The following is a 20,206-nucleotide window of genomic DNA, read 5'->3' as shown; positions in this document are numbered from 1 at the left end:
ACTTTCTCTGCTGTTTCCTAGAATAGAGAGACTAATAATTGTAGAGGCAACGTTTATTTCTGCAACCTCTCAGCATTTTTTTGCTACGAGTTTCAAGTCTTGAACAAGTGCTAATTATCTGGCCATTCAATGGTAATTGGACTCTTTACCAGTCTCCCTTACAGTTAACTTCAATTTTTTAAGCTAGTGTTAGAATATTTGTATTTGGTACCATTGAGTACATTTTAACTGAGCCCAGGTTCTAACATTCTTAGAAGTTATATCCACCAGCATATCGGACATATACAGAGACGAACTGTCCAAACCCACATTTACTGATGCATCCACAAATTGGGGTGCTCCAATTACAAGTTAATCTAAACAGTAAAACCTCATCCCCTAGACATGGTAGAAAGCTACGAATATATTTGCTATCAATGGGAATACAAAGGGTAGTAACAAAGAAAAGCCTCAATCATCCAACTACAAAGGTCTCTAAAAGTAAGCACTCATCCAGAATTAATTGTGGGGAAAATAAAGACATGGGGATAGGAAGAGAGAGAGAAGAAAAAGACTAGATTATTTTAGCATTGTCAGGTGGCAATTAAATAAAATCTTAAGCTTTAAACCTAAAATTGTGATGAGTATGAACACTACACAAAAACCTCCTTAAGGAAGGAAACACTGTAGGTTCCCCAGACAAGCTCCTCTGAGTGCCGGGGAACAACACGTGCCGTCCACAACATCACAGAAAAGCAACCTGTCCATACAGCTAACATTCACAACTCATTGCAATTGAATAGCCTAAGCAGCTAGTGGTTTTGCAGTTATACCAGACTTTATCAGAAGATGTAAAAATACGCTGTCCCATCATGTTTTATTGTCCTTCCATCTGAAACTGCAGTCTCCAGGTTTCCTGCATTACTTGCACTGTTACATGGATTTAACATATGTTGCCATATTCTAGCAAAAGGGTGAATTATCACCATCAGTGGTAACATAGTACTATTTTGTCAATGCTAATGCAAAAAGACACCAAGCATGTCATCTTAATGCAAGCATTTAATCTATAATTGGTAAGAAATTAAGATGCTCTCATTCTACAGTGAGAAAGAAATCGTAAAGAGATACCATGCTGAATAATGAAGCACTTTCAGAAGGACTCATTCCAACAAGTGCTAGCTACTTCTCAGTTGTACCTATATCTTTTTCTGCAATTAAATTCTGAAACTGACTGACAGCACAAATGTGTCTTCAGAAAGGTTAAAAAATGAGGTTATATCTGAAACTATCTTGAAGCTAGAGACAAAAAAACAATACAAGGAGAGCTGAGAAATAATAAAGAAGCTTCCAAAAAAAAGCTGCATATACACAGACAACCTTCTTCCCTTTGTATTTGTTTCCTGACAAGTGATTTTAGCACTTAAAGCACATTGCTCTTCAAGGAAGAGCTCTGTAAGCAACTTGCCCTGCTGATGCTGTAACATAGCAAACTCTGAAGAGAGGTTTTTTGGGGGTTTATTTTGTTTTTAAAAACAAATCCACTCCCACTCTAAGGTTTCAGCTTGCTTGTCACCTTCTCTTTCTGTTGCAGAATATGATACTACACCATACAGAGCATAACACTTCATCTTCCTTGAGAAAGTATGCCAGCCAATTTGGTTTAAGTAGGAACCACTCTGCTGCAGAATTTCTCTTTTTTAAAGTGACACATCTATAATTGCTGTGGTGCCTCACAATATGGAAGCAGATGCTGCACAAAACACCTGTACTGAGGTAGAGACCCTTCACCTCTCTTTAGATTTCAGAGGTGTTACCTTAACTACAGAAAAAACCCAACTTCAGCCATAAGAGAGAAGAGGAAAATCTACCAGAATCTCAGTTCACTGCTGCTGTGTAGTGTCTTAATGGGACACAGAGTTTTGGAACACATACTGTATCAGGACCTCACACAGCTAGTTGTCCCCCCACCCCCCCAAAAAAAAAACCAACCAAAAAAAACAAAACACACATTCTTAAACTTTGTTTCACCCTCTAGAAGAATACAATTATCATATTTCATAAAAAATACCTCTACTAAATAGTATTTATTTCTATAAGAAAAAATCTGCAAGCTTTAAAAAAATTAATCGCTTAACCATGAATGATCAGACATTCACACATGATGTGCCCTCTTCATGCCCATCTTTCTGTCATCCTCATAATTCAATCCCTATCACACCTGCCCTCCGGCCTCTTTCTGCACCAGCTCTTGAGGGACTTATTTTCTATTTGCTGTTGTGGTATAAATCCTTTTCCTGCACTTGAAACTTTATTTTCTCCAGACTTCTTTCCAGTTTTACGGAGTTACTCATCAGCTGAACATCTTAATGTATGGGAATGTCTTGTACTTACTTCAGCAGACTTTAAGCCTTTAAAATAAGATACCAAAACAGTTCTTGAAATAATTTAAAGGATGAAACTTAAAAATAAGACCAATTTAGCAGCCTTGAATACTGAGTCATAAATATACTAACTTTATATAGTGCTAATGATTAGATGGTATTATCTCTAACATCAGTACAACTTTTGGAATGACAAAAATGCAACAAAATGCTTAGGGTCAGAGCTAGAACTCTGTATGTGAGAGTGAACTGGGCCTTTTACTTGTTTATGTTTTCAGCAATCCATTGCCAGAAAGGCTTGGAGTGTCCAGTAACACAATAAAAAGTAGTAATTACTAAATTACTACAGCAACACTGTAATAACACCAAGTGCCTGAGTAAAACAAAGTGATAACATATGCATGGCACATATGAGCCACCTGCAAGCCCTCATTTCCTATAGCTCACCATGTTATCTTTAATAAAAGTAGTCTTGTCTACCAGGTTATACAAGCATCTTACTGCACCAAAGGAGCAATAGCCAGTCATTTAAGAAAAATAAATTTATGAGAAGCTACTTTACAGATCATGCAAACACAAGTAGAGAAAGTATAGCTACATGAAGTTGTTGATTTATTTACCTTCCCTAGCTTTCTGTTTCAGATAAGAGACAAACATTGACTAGGCATGGCTGCAAGTCCTTTCAAGTAGAGAGTACAATGAAACTGCATTTTTAGCAGGTATTGAAATTAACACTTCAGGAAAAAAAAAAATAGTTTCTGTAAGCCATTGTACAACCCAGTTATTTCTGGTCTCCAGTTCAAAACTTGTAGCCCTTTTATCGATTCTCTAGAATAATGTATATGGGAATATGAGTCACCCCTGGCCAATAAAGGCCACATTTACTTTATACAGCATTCATCCCATTTAGCAAATACTTGTCACAGCCTCATTGCTTGTACTTAACATTTATGCTCTGGAGAGCACACTTGTGACCTCTTCAATGATTTTAATATTATTATGATCAACAATTACTTTAATTACATTTACTTTGGGGTTAAACTTCCAGTTTAAATTCAAGGTTCTGTTAGCAGAGGACAACAGGCACAATGAAGAGCACTGTCAGGTTACTGATACAAAGACACTCCATAATAGGCTTTTGCAATTGTAGCACAGATTGCCAAGTTTATTAGAGAAATTAAGTGTATCTTGTTAGTAGCAGAAACCAAATTTAGTTGCCTTCTGTGTAAAGAAATTTGTTAATAATGAAACTAAAGGAATACTACAATTAATTCCTCTGTGCAAATTGGAGAAGCAAAAGAAAGAGCATGAGAGTGTACAAGAGAGAAATGTTTATCCAGCATGGCCTGGAACAAGGCTGGAACACCCCCTATAATGCTGCCTTGAGGTCTGTACTTGGTGGTGAAGTGCAAGTAAAGCCTCAAACTAATGTGTCACCAAAATGAGCATTTTTCCTTTTCTGTCCTTTTGATATCATTCAAAACTTTAAACAGGCTGGAAACAAACACCCAAGTGACAATGCCAAAATGGGTTACACAGGAGTAATGACACACAAGCCTTCAAGAAAACAGGTACTTGCAATTCAAGTAGAACATCAATAGAAAGCTCGAGGCGCTTTGATGCCTTGTTTCACCAATGTAAGGCAATCAGCCAAAAGCATAGCTTATAAAAGGCAGGGAACATTTGCTAACCATCCAACTCCTCTCTGATATTCAAAAGAACATGAGCAAACAAGAACAAAAACAAGATACTTCAGATTTGGTTCATTCTCAAAACAGACAACATTCCAGCTCTGCAGAAGACCTCCTACTTACTCTTTATTTCCAACCACTTTCTGCTCTGTCCTTCGCTATTATTTATTAACTATGTGGTGCTACAGAAGCAGACAACCTATTAAAACATATTAAGGCAGTGTTACTCCAGCAGGCATTAGGTTGCAAATGAAAAGCACCTTTAAACACACAGAACTTATCATTAAACTGTAAGTAGATGTCAATTCTCTCAGCAGAGTTCTACTTTTAACCACGTCCTTTATTTCATCAAGGATTTCAGTAACTAGCTTTTAGTCTTTCTTGTAGTCCACTAGATCAATATTACTTCCAAACAAGTTACTCAGAGAATCTCTCGCCAGAATAAAGAAAAAAGTTAAAAATAAAAATGCTTAGTATTTTTGGATAAATAACACATGCACTGTGCTTTTAACTAACAAGGGAAAACTGTGTCAAGTTCACAAGATGACAAACAACTACTACTTTAATGAACACTGAAAAGTATGTTGAGATCTTCAGAGCAATAGTGTTGCTTTACATACAAGTGTGTTTATGTATGTATCATCTTACTAATGCCACCTTTATGTAAAATCAAAAGTATATTTAACTGTCACCTCACCTAAGTGGGATGCCTGTCTTGCAATACCTGAAGTCTAAGAGTCCTGCTTCTACCAGTATCTTAAGACTCCTGTAAGTATGTAGTCTGCTTACATTCTGCTGCCTGGGTATTAAAACAAAATTTAATCTGTGAAGCTCCGTGTTTATGTAAGCTGGGAATTAGAAAAATTTCTACCACTAAGTGGATATAAAAGCATTATATCTTACACTGAAAAAATACAGAATTTTAAGGAATAATCTTTAAAGAAATAAAAATATTCATTTTCATATTGTGCATGGTCATGAAACACTGACATTGAAAACTAAACTAGCCATTCCTGTTGTAGAATAGGAACTGTAAGGGAAAAAATAGCAAACAAGATAAGACAAATGCTATCCTAGATTCGGCCAAATTAAAAAAAAACAGGCACTTTCCAAAATAACTAACCAATATATATTAACAAGTCAACAAAACTATAATTAGCAAACATACCCAAGGCTACAGGCACCAAGAGTGGCATTACATGTACAGGCAGGTCAACTTCTCAGAAACAGTTTCAGAGATGTCATTCTTCTGATCAAGACCCAGATCTGTGGTGCACCATGCTGAATGTGAAAACAGACAAACGAAAAAACCACCTTCCTTGCCTCCAAATTATAATTTGCTGTGTATTTTCAGGCTTCGGTGTTTTTTGACAGTTAGAAATGAAACTCATGGATAATTTCTTTGAGCACAAAGTTTGTTCCAGATTACACTTCCCAAACATGGCCTATGTATTTTTTACAACGGTAACGTAAAATTATTTGTCAGAGTTTAATCTGGTTCCAGGTTAAGTGTTTAAGTCTGCTCTCCTCAACATGACCTTTCTCTAGCATAATTAGTAACAGCTGTGAAAAAGTGATAGAACCACAACTCAGAAAGGTATAACAGATTAATATATATACAATATTGTTTACATACAATTAAAAAAATCCTATTTACCCACAATTCAGTACTTCTGTGGAACAGTTTCTGGAGTGTGATATTAGGATATTACTTCAACTAAATGCACTCTGATTTATACCCTTAGTGTTTCCAGTGTATGCTGACCTACTAACGGCCCTGAAGTGCATGAGCTTACCCTACCAGCCCAATGGAGACTATCAACTCAAAAGAGCAAGTTTGTAATTTATTAGCTGCCACTGACTATAGAAAGACTGTAACTAGTAGCAGCACACAGGGGACTGGAAACCAAGGCAAGAACAACATTAATGTATAATAAACTGCATTAAAAACTGCAAACAAAGACTACCAAAACCAGAAGAGAGAACCTGGCAAGAAAAGAGCAGGTGATACAGAACCCAAGAGCTTCCCAAAGGAAACCTGCTCATGTGCAAACTAACTGGAGACTTTTCTGCATTTAAGCAATGCAGAGATCTACAAATGAAATCATGCATAAGCAGTTTGTACGATGGTTTAGAGGTCTGTAATTCCAAAAGTTAAAACCTTTATAATGACTCTTTTACTTCTGACACCCATCATGATGAAGCTACTGGTAAAACTTAAGATTTCAGCAACAGCCCTAGCCTACTAGGGCCTTACGATGCAGGGAAAGAATACATGGAAAAGTGTACTAGAGTATGGTAGACACCAAACAACATATTACTCAAATCTTGGAAGTTTTAGAGATTGAGAGTGCTAATAACCCCCTCTCATCATAGTTCCTCTGGAGTGGCAGCTGTCCTCACTCACATCACACCTGCAAGCTAATGCCTCCTGGAACATGGACAGCAGCTTTCCATGTCTTACATAAAATCCCTAGAAGAATCCTGTACAGCAACTTAATTTAGTTAGTCTGCTTTGTCAGGAGAGTAATTTTTAATATCTCATTAAGGTCAATTCAGTGACTTTGGATGCAGTTTTTGGAGCATCATTAGCTACCAAAACATTCACAGCACTGAAACACAAACACTATTTAATCAACATTTAACTTAAACTACAGCTTCATGTCCTACTTGATTATGAAGTACTCATGTCATTATTTGTTCTTCATAATTTTAAAATCTACTTGCAAAACCCTAATTTGTATTACCTGTTTAACCCATGACAGTGCCTTTACAAGTAGAGTTTATTATGTTGCTGTAATTTCAAGATGCTTAAAAAGTGGATTTATTAAACTCAACACATATAGCAGCAGTAAACCCCAATCATGCTTAGTATTTACTTCTTGGAAAAAACTCTTACCTTGGGGAATAGAATTAAGTGACCCTGAAAATCAGGCAGAGGATAGACAAGAGGATCCACCTGGAGAGCCCCCTGGATCGACCTCACCTGCAAAAAGGATCACAACTGCAGCTGTAAGAAGAAAAAACAAAAGAAGAGTGGTAGTAGTTGGTGACTCCCTTCTGAGGGGAACAGAGGGCCCTATATGTCGCCCAGACCCATCCCACAGGGAGGTCTGCTGCCTTCCTGGGGCCAGGGTGAGGGACGTTAAAATAAGACTTCCAGAGCTAATTCAGCCCTCAGACTACTATCCCCTGTTAGTAGTCCAAGTTGGCAGCGAAGACATCAACAGAAGAGGTACCAAGATAATTAAAAAAGACTTTAAAGCACTGGGACGATCAGTTCATGGGACGGGAGCACAAGTGATATTCGCCTCAGTTCCTGTGTTAGCTGGGATGGATGAGGAACTAAATAGAGAGAGGAATAGAAAAGCTCATCTCATCAACAGATGGCTTAAGGATTGGTGTCGCCGTCAAAATTTTGGGTTTTTTGACCATGGGGCAAGCTCCATGGTACCTACTCTCCTCAAATCAGATGGGCTTCATCCTTCTAGGGAGAGCAAGAGGACTATAGCCCATAAGTTGGCAGGGCTGATCAGGAGGGCTTTAAACTAGGTTTGAAGGGGGAAGGGATCGAAACTGGGCTCTCCAAAGACGAGATGAAAGATGGAAAGCCCGAATTAAGAGTGAAACCAGCAGCCCACTTGAAGTGCATGTACACTAATGCACGCAGTATGGGCAACAAACAAGAGGAGCTGGAAGCCATCATGCAGCAGGAAAGCTATGACATGATTGCCATCACAGAAACATGGTGGGATGACTCTCATGACTGGAGTGCTGCTATGTGTGGCTACAAGCTCTTCAGAAAAGATAGGCAGGGTAGGAGAGGTGGAGGGGTGGCTTTGTATGTTAGAGAGTCACTTGACTCTGTTAAACTTGAGGTCAGCAGTGACAAGGTTGAGTGCCTGTGGACCAGAATCAGAGGGAAGTCCAACAAGGCTGACATCCTCGTGGGTGTCTGTTATAGACCACCCAACCAGGATGATGAAGGAGATGAATTATTCTACAAGCAGCTGGCAGATGTCTCAAAATCGACGGCCCTTGTTCTTGTGGGGGACTTTAACCTGCCGGATATCTGCTGGGAGCTCAATACTGCACAGAAGAGGCAGTCTAGGAAGTTCCTAGAGTGTATAGAGGACAATTTCCTTCATCAGCTGGTAAATGAGCCTACCAGAGGCAAGACCCCGCTAGACCTACTGTTTACAAACAGAGAAGGGCTGGTGGGAGATGTAGTGGTTGGAGGCCGCCTGGGGCATAGTGACCATGAAATAATAGAATTCTCAATACTCAGAGATGCAAGGAAAACCATTAACAAAACCTCTACGCTGGACTTCCGGAGGGCAGATTTTTGCCTATTCAGAAGTCTAGTTCAGAGCATACCCTGGGAAACAATGCTTAAAAACAAGGGGGCCCAGGAGGGTTGGACATGCTTCAAGCAGGAGGTTTTGAGTGCACAGGAACAGGCTATACCAGTGTGCCGAAAGGCTAGCCGGCGGGGAAGACAACCGGCTTGGCTAAACAGGGAGATTCTGAATGAAATCAGAAATAAAAAGAGACTTTACCGACTGTGGAAAAAAGGGCTGGCTACTTATGAAGAATTTATGGAAATAGCTAGATCATGCAGAAAAAAATCAGGGAAACAAAAGTGCAATTTGAAGTAAATTTGGCCAGTTCTGTCAGGGATAATAAAAAGTCCTTCTTCAAATATGTTAACAACAAAAGGAGGGGCAAGGAAAATCTCCATTCTCTGTTGGACTCTGAGGGAAATATAGTTAACAAAGATGAGGAGAAAGCTGAGCTACTTAATACCTACTTTGCCTCAGTTTTTACCAGTAAGACAGGTGGCCCTCAGGACAACTCATGTCTGGAGGTGGTTGACAGAGATAGGAACCCAAATAGGGCCCTTGTATTCCAGGAGGAAATAGTTGGTGATTTACTGAGCCATCTGGATCCTCACAAGTCAATGGGACCAGATGGGATCCATCCTAGGGTGATGAGGGAGCTAGCAGAAGAACTTGCCAAGCCTCTCTCCATCATCTTCCAACAGTCCTGGCTCACTGGGGAGGTCCCATATGATTGGAAATTGGCCAATGTTACCCCAGTCCACAAAAAGGGCTGCAAAGCTGACCCTGGCAACTACAGGCCTGTCAGCCTGACCTCAGTGCCTGGCAGGGTTATGGAGCAGATCATCCTGAATGGAATCACACAGCACCTTCAGGATGGACAAGGGATCAGACCCAGCCAGCACGGGTTTAGGAGAGGCAGGTCCTGTCTGACCAACCTGATCTCCTTTTATGATCAGGTAACTCACCTGGTGGATGGGGGGAAAGCTGTGGATGTGGTCTATCTGGACTTCAGCAAGGCCTTTGACACTGTCTCCCATAATATACTCCTGCAAAAGCTGGTAGCCCATGGCTTGGACAAGTGTACTCTACGGTGGGTTAAGAACTGGCTGGAGGGCCGGGCCCAGAGAGTGCTGGTGAATGGGGCTGCATCCAGCTGGCGGCCAGTCACTAGTGGTGTTCCCCAGGGGTCGGTGTTGGGTCCAGTCCTATTTAACATCTTTATTGATGATTTAGATGAAGGGATTGAGACCATCATCAGCAAATTTGCTGATGACACCAAGTTGGGAGGGAGTGTCGACCTGCTGGAAGGCAGGAGGGCTCTGCAGAGGGATCTGGACAGACTGGAAAAATGGGCTGATTCCAATGGGATGAAGTTCAATAAGGCCAAGTGCCGGGTGCTGCACTCTGGTCACAACAACCCCCTGCAGCGCTACAGGCTGGGCGCAGAGTGGCTGGAGAGCAGTCAGACAGAAAGGGACCTGGGGGTACTAATTGACAGGAAGCTCAACATGAGCCATCAGTGTGCCCAGGTGGCCAAGAAGGCCAATGGTATCCTGTCCTGTATCAAAAATAGCGTGGTCAGCAGGACAAGGGAAGTGATCCTTCCCCTGTACTCTGCATTGGTGAGGCCACACCTGGAGTATTGTGTTCAGTTCTGGGCCCCTCAGTTCAGGAAAGACATTGAAGTGCTGGAGCGAGTCCAGAGAAGAGCAACAAGACTGGTGAAGGGACTTGAGCATAAGACCTATGGGGAGAGGCTGAGGGAGCTGGGGTTGTTTAGTCTAGAGAAGAGGAGGCTTAGAGGTGACCTCATCACTCTCTATAACTACCTGAAGGGAAGTTATAGCCAGGTGGGGATTGGTCTCTTCTCCCAGGCAGTTAGCAATAGGACAAGGGGGCACGGGCTTAAACTCTGCCAGGGGAAATTTAGGCTGGATATTAGAAAGAAATTCTTTACAGAGAGAGTGGTCAGGCATTGGAATGGCCTGCCCAGGGAGGTGGTGGACTCGCCGTCCCTGGAGGTTTTTAAACTGAGATTGGACATGGCACTTAGTGCCATGATCTAATAAACGGACTAGAGTTGGACCAAGGGTTGGACTCGATGATCTCTGAGGTCTTTTCCAACCCAGTCGATTCTGTGATTCTGTGATTCTGTGAAGTGTCAACTGTCTACTCATACAACAAGCATTATCAAAAACTTTGAATATGGGTACCATAACGTAAGAAAAGGGAAGGAAAAATCTGTTGGAAGAAAAATAGCACATTTTAATGTTTTAGTTTTATGTCTTGTCCTAGATTTTCCACATATTAGTACCTACTTGACAGATCTGACCCATACTTGGAGAAAAATCTGATGCAATTAAGATTTTTTAAAGTCTTTAGTGCAAAGTTTTAAGAAGTGTTCACTGTCATAGTGACCAATGCAAGCTGTCATAATGGAACAGAAAAATGCAATACACACTGCATGCTAAGAAGGCGGCACCAGAGTTAAGTGATCAATGCTAGGAAATTTCTTGCTAAAATTCAGCAGGCTGTTATCAGGTTCTGCCTTGAGCTATGAAGATCTGTATCCTCTTTACAAATTAGCAGATTATCAACAATTTTTTTCCTTTCGAGTCTGGATGAAATGTCATCAAGACAGAGTTAATGGCAAAGAATCCCACAGGCTAGCTGCATACTACGCAACTGCTGTGGGACAGCTTCTCAACACAACATGGAATTTGATTTAGTCATCAAACATGAAACACTTGTGAATGCATTCTTTTTAAGCCTGAAGTTAAAAAATGAGATGATTCATCCACAAGATAAAAAGTACAGCCCTAATGAAAGACAGGCTTTCAAACAACCACCTACGCTCAAGGAATGCATTAACCCTGAACATAGACTATGCTCAAGTTTATGCTTAGCTTGTCGTCTTCTAGTATCCAAAGTCAGCAACTATACTATAGTTGTTAGCTACATTAAGTCCAATCCTATTCATTTAAAATTTGCATATTTCAGACCAGTACATGTAAACACAGAGAATAAACATTCATTAGAATAGGCCTGGGGAAAGCTGGAGGCCTTCAGAGATAATCATTGCAACATGAACTGTGTTAGCAACAAATACGCTTGCTATCATGGGAACCAGCTAAAATGCACTGAAGGAAAAGAATACCAAACTGTTACCAATAGCATGAAAATGCTAGAGACAAGCTCTGTTAGCAGAGATGAAGACAAGGATCTGTTGCAGATCTTATCTGAACTGCCAGAGAACAAGGCCTGTAAGGAACACTTGGTACTAGAGACAGGAACTGACAAATATGCCACCACAAGACAGAATCTGTGTAGAAAATAAGCTACGAAAGACCAGTAAGCTCTTCCAAAAGAAAACTGATCTCTAAAACATTCAGCAGTGAAAAGGCTGAAATGGTATAAATCCCAAGTGAGCCTTTTTCTGACCACTACTCAGAGTGCTAACAAGTTTTTTCCAAAAATTAAAACATATACAGGCAATCCTCCTAACTATCTTCTTCCAAAAGCTTGATGCTTGATACTTACTCTCAAAACAGACTAGAAAGCAAGCCTTGACAGCCATGGCAGCACAGTAATGACTAACTCTAAAGATCAAGACTAACCTCCCCTGAGTCTGCAGAATAACAGGCAAAAAGCAGTCTACTATAGAAGGTAGTCAGAAGTTCGGGGCTGCTCCAGCAGACAGCCTGCGGGGGCCAGCTCTGGCAGACCAGGCAGACTTTGTGAATTGCCTCCTACATTAATTTGCCGTGCAGCAGACACCATGATCACCAAAAAACACTGTAGCCATGACCACATAAGTATGCAGACCACACTGCATCTACCTGGAGATTATTTTAAACAAACGTATGACTCAAATCATGATCTGAAGAACCATACAAATCTTTTTTGTAATTTATAAGATTATAAATTTTGATTGCACCAATACTCAGAGAGACAGAAGAGGCAAAAATAGTTGAGCAGTATCTTGAGGCATTCTTGCTGAAGAATGAATGAGTAAAGCCTATTCCTGAAACTGAAAGCTTAGTTGAGGATTAAATCTAGAAAGTAAAGTGCTTAAGACAAATTTTGGCATCATGTCTAAAGCACCCACTAAGCGCAGTTAAATAAGAGGGGAAGATCAGTGATCTGAGTTAAAAACCATGTTATTAACGGGCAGAAGACTAATTCTGCTCCTGGGACTCTAAAGCTAGTCAAAGTCCAAATTTTCTATTAGTAACCAGATGCAGACAGGACAGCAGGTAGCAATTCCAAAAGTGGTATAAAAAAAAATATATATTTTACCCAAATACTCACGAGTTTAATACACTGTTATTCCTGTTAAGATAAATCTGCCAGCTTCTTTACCAAGTGCAAACAGCCTTGGTTGCTTTATAGAAGCAGACCCTGTACTTCTGCCTTTATTCCAGAGGTATTAATTTGTTCCAGCTGTGCTAACCCCTCTTGCACTGAACTGGCCCCAGAAGAACAGTCAACAGTCAAGAGAGCTACAGGCAAAAGCTCTCACATAACATCTCACTTCAGGTAGTTTTCCTCCAGTGGGAATGCAAATAAGGAACAGCTAGGATTTTTATTTTATTCTGGAAATTTAAACAGCATTCAGCAAAATTAGTCAAGCACTATGGAACTCAGAGAAACTATAACTGATAATTATACTTAATTTCACATAATAAAGATTAAGAGTATGAAGTTTCTCACTATACCTATTACTAAATAGACAAATATTTAAGAAAATCCTGAACCACTAGAGAAAACTCTAAATCCATCCACAATGCAGAAAGCAGTCAAATTTTATGTTTAAGAAGACCCCCAACTATAGACATCTACACACACAAAAAAGATTTTATACTGCTGAGAGACAGCTGGGGAGATGAATGAAGCCTCCATCACTGCCAGCCAAGTAGTATCTTTAGTAAGCAAATAGCATAAGATTTTTTTTTTCTGAAAGTCCTATGGATTTAGCAGGACTCCTATAATCAAATTGACTTTGTAACATAAGTAATTTAGGCTTCTAAAAATAGCTCTTGATTAATTAGGAGTACTTTCTGGAGTTGAAAAGACCTCACACACAGCATTTCATCTATATATCCAGACAAACGAAATTCTGCTTTCCTTTGGTCTCTCATTAATTGAAACATACAAATCACAAATGAAAAAAACAAACACTCTTCAGTGACTCAAATTCCCCCTTATAATTGAAAGATGCAAGCAATACAAAGATAAATACATACCCCAAGTAGCACACAAAGTTTTACAGTTAGGCACTTTTGCATTGTTTTTCTCCATAGAAAGTCGTAAGAATGCTCTCAGTTTTTTGGAATTAGGATTGTTAAACACTCACACCTCACAACAGAAAGACTAGGAAGGTGAAAGTTTAAATTTTTTTTGTTAATTTTAAGACTATTTCAGTGACTGTCTGAATTACTGAATCAAAAACTGAACAAATTCCAACTCTTGAAATATTATAATGGAAGTATATTGCTGGACTTTCATCAGTTCCTGCAATGCAACTACAAACTATCAGAAATAGTTCCTTAAGTCTTAAATATTTTCCTTACTAATGCACTCTCTTCAATAATTAAGACATTGAAAACTATTCATCCCTTCAGATTGCTGTTTCAGTTATTAATTCCTCATCTGGTCAATACACTAACCAAATCAGTTGCTTACTGAGGTTAACAGATCTAGTTAATGCTTTTTGCCATTCCCTCCTTGCAAGAACACAAATCTTCAGTAAATGCCTCCACAATACTAGAGAGGAATAGATGAAGTCAGGCATTTGCAAAAACAAAACTGGACACAGTTAACATCAGTGTTAATGCTTCCAGTGAGGCCTGCATTTGGTACCACCTGATGGCAATCCCTTCTTATATTTCATCTTCCCAAATTTATTCTGGGAAAGCAGAAAGGCTTTTTCTTACTATCAGAGGTTTGAAGAACCAGGAACTCTCTCCTCCCATCTCACATTTAGTACTTCATGCTCCCATACTTCTTCATGGAGCATGGTGATGCTTTTAACTTAAGCCAGGGAGCTCAACTTTCTGGGTGCAGGAAAAGAGGGCAAAGAATTCATAAACATGCAGATAAGCTAAGACTGGCAGTTGCTTGCTCAACCACTCTAACACAGACAAATCTAGTGAGCACTAGTCTTCCACAAACCACCATTCACCATTTTTGCCCTCCACTTCCCATGTTTTAAGTTACTTAGAAAGTGCAGACAAGCTCTTTCCCAATGTAATTCTCACAGTGCCTCAACTCTACACAGCTCGAAAGCCCTGTCCGAACACAAGAGTCACAGGACAAGCCCCAGATGCCTCCAGTGAACTACACAAGCACAGAAGACAATGCTTCCAGTGCTTACCCACTGTGTGGCCACCACAAAATCCACCCCATAGTAATAGCTGGCAGCAATGAAGCAGTGAGTGGCAAGGCTAAGAAAGTCAGAGAAGCAGTAGAGTGGAAGCCCTGCTGCTCTCCTGTAACACACCAAAACCACAAAATATCTGAGCAACAGAAGACGAAAGACAAAGTGTGCAGTGGTGACTAAAAAACAAACAAACAAAACCCCAAACAACAAAAAACAAACCACCAAAACCAACCAACCAAAAAAATCACCACTGCTGAAACTTCAGAGAAATACTCAGAACAAAGATACAACAGAAGTTTCAGCATCTAAAGGTACCAAGATACAGCACTGTTCCAGGACTTCACTACATTGATTGCAGCATTACATACCTATCCCTTCCTCAAAATACATAAGCTAATAAATTTTGCATTCAATTTTGTTCCATCTTGCCCTTACACTCAGCATCAGATTTGAACTATATCTTCATACAGATCACAGCATAGTTATCTAAAAATCACACAGGCAAGACTCACACTTCTACTACAACAGTTTATACCAAAAAAACTGACTTCGCAGAAAAATGGGATTTTAATAAGATCCCAGACTGCAAACATGAATCATAAAGAGCCAATAGCTTATAGCAAGAAAAACCTGAAGACTGCACGTAGCATATTTTCCTCCTTTCCCCTCCCCTTCACACTTTCTGGAATCACTTCTGCACAGAGTGTTTTATCTAGAAGCAAGTCATTGCCATGCACAGATTTCAACAAGTCCTGAAAAACACGTTCAAATGCAAGACCTGAATCCGAACAGGAGAGAATAAAATCTGGATCTTGTGCATACCATACTGCTTCATTAGTTCTTCTCAAATGACCCTGGCAGCAGAAGCAGACACTGTTGAGTCTAAGCAAAAGCCCCCACCTCCTGAGAAACAGCTACGGTGCAGTTAAATAACACAGCTCAGCCCACCTGACAACTCATGACTAGCTAGAAGGTGTTTCTGTTCCTCCCCAGCAACTCTTCCCTTCTTCCTCCAGCACCGTGCTCATCCAATTCCTTCTCAATGTGACTCATCTCCACAGGTTTGCAGAAAACTATATTTTTCAGGTAGATTTTTGTTGTTGTTGTTGAACTGCCATTTTGAGGGATCAGACAGTTGTCACTGCCAGCAAAGGGAAGAAGGTGTGAGGGAGATTTTTCCCCTTCAGCAGTAACAAGCTGCTCGATCAGCTTAGCCAGCTCAGACAAATCAGTCCAGGTGTCAGAACAGAAGCAACCACAGATCTCTTCTACCTGGTTTCATCCCAGTCTGAACACAGGTATATCATCTCTAGATCAGTGCTATTGCAGGAGCTGATGCTCTGACACAGCTCAATTACTTGATACTATCTAAAGGCGTATGAATCTTCACCAAGCAATAATTTGCCAAAGTAACTGACATTCTCACAACCATCTCTGAACTGAAAAAGAATGCAAGAGGTCAAAGTAATCGCCAACATATATATATAAAATGTATATATAAATCCCTCCCTCCACTGCATATTACAATCCTTTTTCAACATTACAATACAATTTTCCAACAAACATAACAATAAAAGATGACCTTAAATTTGAATCAACAATATGAATTAGTGACATCTCAGGCAACAGCTGCTACAGTTCTTCACTACAGAAGCCAAAAGAGCTTGACATCTCCTCAAAAAGCAATAAAATAGATATCAGTGAGGTCTTGTCAATGACGGCTGTTCACATGAAAGAACTTAAATTCATTTGCAGAGGACAAGCAAGCACGTTCTGGACAGCCAGTGCTTCCTGGTGTGACAGAATCCTCTTAGAAAAATAATCATTTCACCCTACATTCCCTCTGCTCCCTTCTGTCTGTAAAAGACAAATATCAAAACCAGGTTTGCTTCAGAATTCTATGTGCAACATTAAACTATTTGAAAAGATACCATTGTGACAATTAAAAAAAAATCTTCAAATATGAATGAAATTAGATCCCTGCATAAGCTGCAAAGGTGTACAATTGTATATTAATAAGGACGTACCATGGTCTATTAAAGAAATCACTAACAATAAAAAAAATAAAGAACCAATAGCTTCCCAAAGTGCTTGCTCATATTTCATAGTATTTGCTTACGCTCTTTGAGCTTAACTGTAAAAAGAACTATATAAAAGCAGCAACAAAAGTGTTAAGAATGCAGTTTCTCTTTTCTAATGTTTACATATCAAGCCTCTTACTTTCCAATATATCCAATGCTACTGTTCAAGGTTCTTACAATTAATTAAACAGTTCTAACAAAAAATACATGGGGGAAGGAGAGAAGGAAAGCAGGAAGGGAATAACATTTAAAAGCTCCTCTTAAGAAAACCGTGTACAGTCTCAGAAACCAAGTGACTTCCTGAGCTTCCAAGTGAGCTTCCTGAGGTTTAGAAGTAAGGCATTGAAAGGTACTTGCTCTTAGTTTACAAGATTCTCTGTCCAAAGCACATGAGGAATAAAGTAAAATTAAAATATCCTAGGAAAAGCTGATTTTTTTTCTTATCTATGACAATACATGAAACCATTCTCATTCTTCATTCACTCAATTTTAAACATCCACTAGGGACTCTAAGAGCCACTAAACTACGGATTTTCTAAGGTATCTAAGATGATACTTTCTTCTTCACACTACTGGTCTGTGAGCCTACCTACAGTTAAAGGCCAAAAGGAGTCTCAAGAGTTATTTTCCTGACTCCTTAGCACACTATAACCATATTATGACAAAAGCTCCATGCAGACACAGTGTTCTGTCCAAGCAAGTAAATTCAGATCCTTTCTTCGGGAAGAGTTAAGTGTTCCAGACATCTCTTTTCTGCTACTTAGACAACAATACACAAGACTAAAACAGGTCCCCTTGCTGGTTTTTCTGCCAAAAGCTGTCCCACCACCTCACAGACAATAGTACAATTCTGTTAGTGCCACAAGCTTGCATCACTAACTCCAAGTCTCTTTAGATCCTTAAACTGAAGGCTTATTGACTCATGTGGCACTACAACTAAAAAGGAAAAAAAAAGTCTCCCATCCAGATTTTCTTCTCTAGCCAGCTCCCAGATATAACCACATTCAGATGCTTTTCCAACTCCTAGGCCTCCATATTCAGTCATCCAGTCCTTTCCAAATTTCCTCACTTGCTCTTCTTTCTTTTACACGAGAAGTTTTATTCTCACCTGCACCTGCTTACCCTGCCTTCTCTCTCACTGTATAGTTAAGTAAAAGGCAGCTGTTTAGTTCATTTGGGGGTACTAGGTAATGGCCAATTCTCAGAATTCCGCCCCCCACCTCAGAAGAATATCTTCACACATTCTTCCGACGCTCAAATATTTAGAGAAGTTCTCATTGCTACTCTGTTCACTCCTTTAAATAGATGGCAAAGGGGAAAAAAAACAAAAAAAGCAGCATCGTTCAGGTGCTGAAGTGCTGCAACTGTTGTATTCCACGTTCATCAACGTTATCGCGTTTCCGTGAACAACCCACATTTGCTTTTCTTCAATTGTTATCTGCCACCTCCCGCAGCCGCCCCGTTGACAGTGAGGCTTCGTGCTCCAGTTCCGCACGAACACACCGCAGAGCCCCCGGCAGGCCGGTGACGCGGGAAGGAACGGGAAACAACGCCGCGCACGCCACCGGCACACGGAGAGTTAATGTCGCCTTTCGGTAAAAGCAGAGGCCGCAAGTTCGGAAGAAACACGGCGGGCGACAAACCGCCTCGCACGAAGCCACCGAGCGCCCGGCGCCAGCCCCGAGCGCTGCCCCGGAGAACCGCGAGGGCCCTGAGCGCGCACCCGCCCCTCCCGCCGCTGCCGGCAGCCGCCGCGGCCCGGCCCTGCCCCGGGGAGCCTCGGGGCGGGCAAGGCCCCGCCTGCGCCACCGGCAGCTGCTCCTTCCGCCTCCCGCAGCCTCCGCCGGGCAGCCCTGAACCACCGCCGGCAACCAGCGGGCATCTTCACACGACCGAGGCGGCTGGCCCCGGCTGACAGCCCAGCCCAGCCCACGCACCGCGGCTCCGGCGCCGGCCTCGGCCCGCAGCAGGGCCTGTGTGCACCAAGCTGCCCGCCCGGCTCGACGCCGCCAGGCTGGACTCTCACAACCCAAGGCTGGATGCAGCGGTGCCCGCCCCACCCTTACCCGATCCTCGTTCCGCTGGAGCCAGCGCGCCCGGCCGCCCGCTCCTCTCTTATCCCGCTGACAGCGTCCCGGCAGCCCATGGCGGGAGGGCCCGGCCCGGCCCCGCCGCGCCGCCCGCCCCCGTCTCCCAGGCAACGCAGCTCCCGCCCCGCCCCGCCTCCCGCTCCACCTGATTCCTGCGCTCCCGCCGCCGCCGCCGCTCCGCCAGCACCGGCGCGCGGTGGGCAGCGGGCGGTGTCACGAGCGCACCCCCAGCCAATCGGCGCCGCCATCTGGCCGGGCGGGGGGCGGGAGGAATCCCTCTGGGCGGGGCCGTGCTTTCCCCGCGCCGCTGCTCACCCACCGCCCCACGCCACGCCCCTTGGCGCGGGGCTCCGCCCACCCCGCCCCGCCCACAGCGGCCCGGTGAGAGGCGCGGCGGCGGCGGCATCGGCTGGGTGGGCGGAAGCTTTCGGGAGCCAGTGACGGGAGGGCGCTCCACGAAACGCCGCGATGTGCCTAAGGCCGGCGGCTCCGCCTTGCTAGTGGGATCGAGTCGTGCGAAACCGCGACAGCGCGTGCGCCAGGCGGGTGTTTCCCCCCCCCCCCCCCCTTACCCGGGCAGCCTGTCTGCTGCGGAGCCCACCGGGCAGCTGCTCCACACCGAGTGGCTCTGCGGTTCCACGCCACCGCCTCGGCTTCGACGTCAACATTTAAAAACGCTCTTAACATACATGTGACGTATTTATAGCCAGTACGCACGTTCGCATCAGCGCCAGCGCGGGGGAGTGTGGATCTGGTGCTGCCCGCTGCGCTCCTCGTTTCACAGTGAAGGGCTCTGGCTACGAGGGGCTCTGCACCAGCGGGGGAGTCCGCACTCTGCTTTGGTGTTTGCTCTGGGTGAATTCTTGGAGCAGATCTACGGCTGTGGAGCTGGGCTTTGGCACTTGGCTGGGATGCCTGGAAAAAAATTGCCCCAAATGCTGTCCCATCACATCCCTGTCAGAGCTGGTTCATATATGCAAATAAATTGATAATGTGTCCTGACTCCACGTCACTGCTTTTGCTCTTTCCAGGAATTCACTTTTGAAAGTGGGCAGCAATATGTTACAGGCCATGTTAACAAGTACATGCTTTATATTTTCATTCATGCCTCGGTTTAGCATAACCTTCCTGAGTCTTGAAATCAGAAGAAGGTACACAGGGTGCACAAGTGTCCTTACCTTAGTGCATCCTTCTCACATCCTTGCACCTCTCCCTAGTGCACTGGCCTCCTACTCCCTGACCTCTGCTGCGTTTCC

The 20,206-nt window shown here is 42.4% G+C and overlaps 1 protein-coding gene across 6 annotated transcripts in view; it reads right to left on the bottom strand.

Moving 5' to 3' along the window:
• The window catches only part of LYST (lysosomal trafficking regulator), an 88,632-nt gene extending 69,605 nt beyond the window's left edge, over positions 1 to 19,027 (bottom strand). For all 6 annotated transcript variants that reach the window (XM_082048279.1, XM_082048278.1, XM_082048281.1 and 3 more), the window contains exon 1: positions 18,927 to 19,027. The gene's annotated coding sequence lies outside the window, so the exon portion shown is untranslated. The remainder of the gene's footprint in view (positions 1 to 18,926) is intronic.
• Positions 19,028 to 20,206: the final 1,179 nt, after the last annotated feature.

The sequence above is a fragment of the Streptopelia decaocto genome (assembly GCF_964273445.1).
Source record: "Streptopelia decaocto genome assembly, chromosome: 3".
Taxonomy (NCBI): Eukaryota; Metazoa; Chordata; class Aves; order Columbiformes; family Columbidae; genus Streptopelia; species Streptopelia decaocto.
The sequence above is the reverse complement of the archived record's forward strand: the minus strand, read 5'-3'. Positions and strand labels throughout refer to the sequence as shown.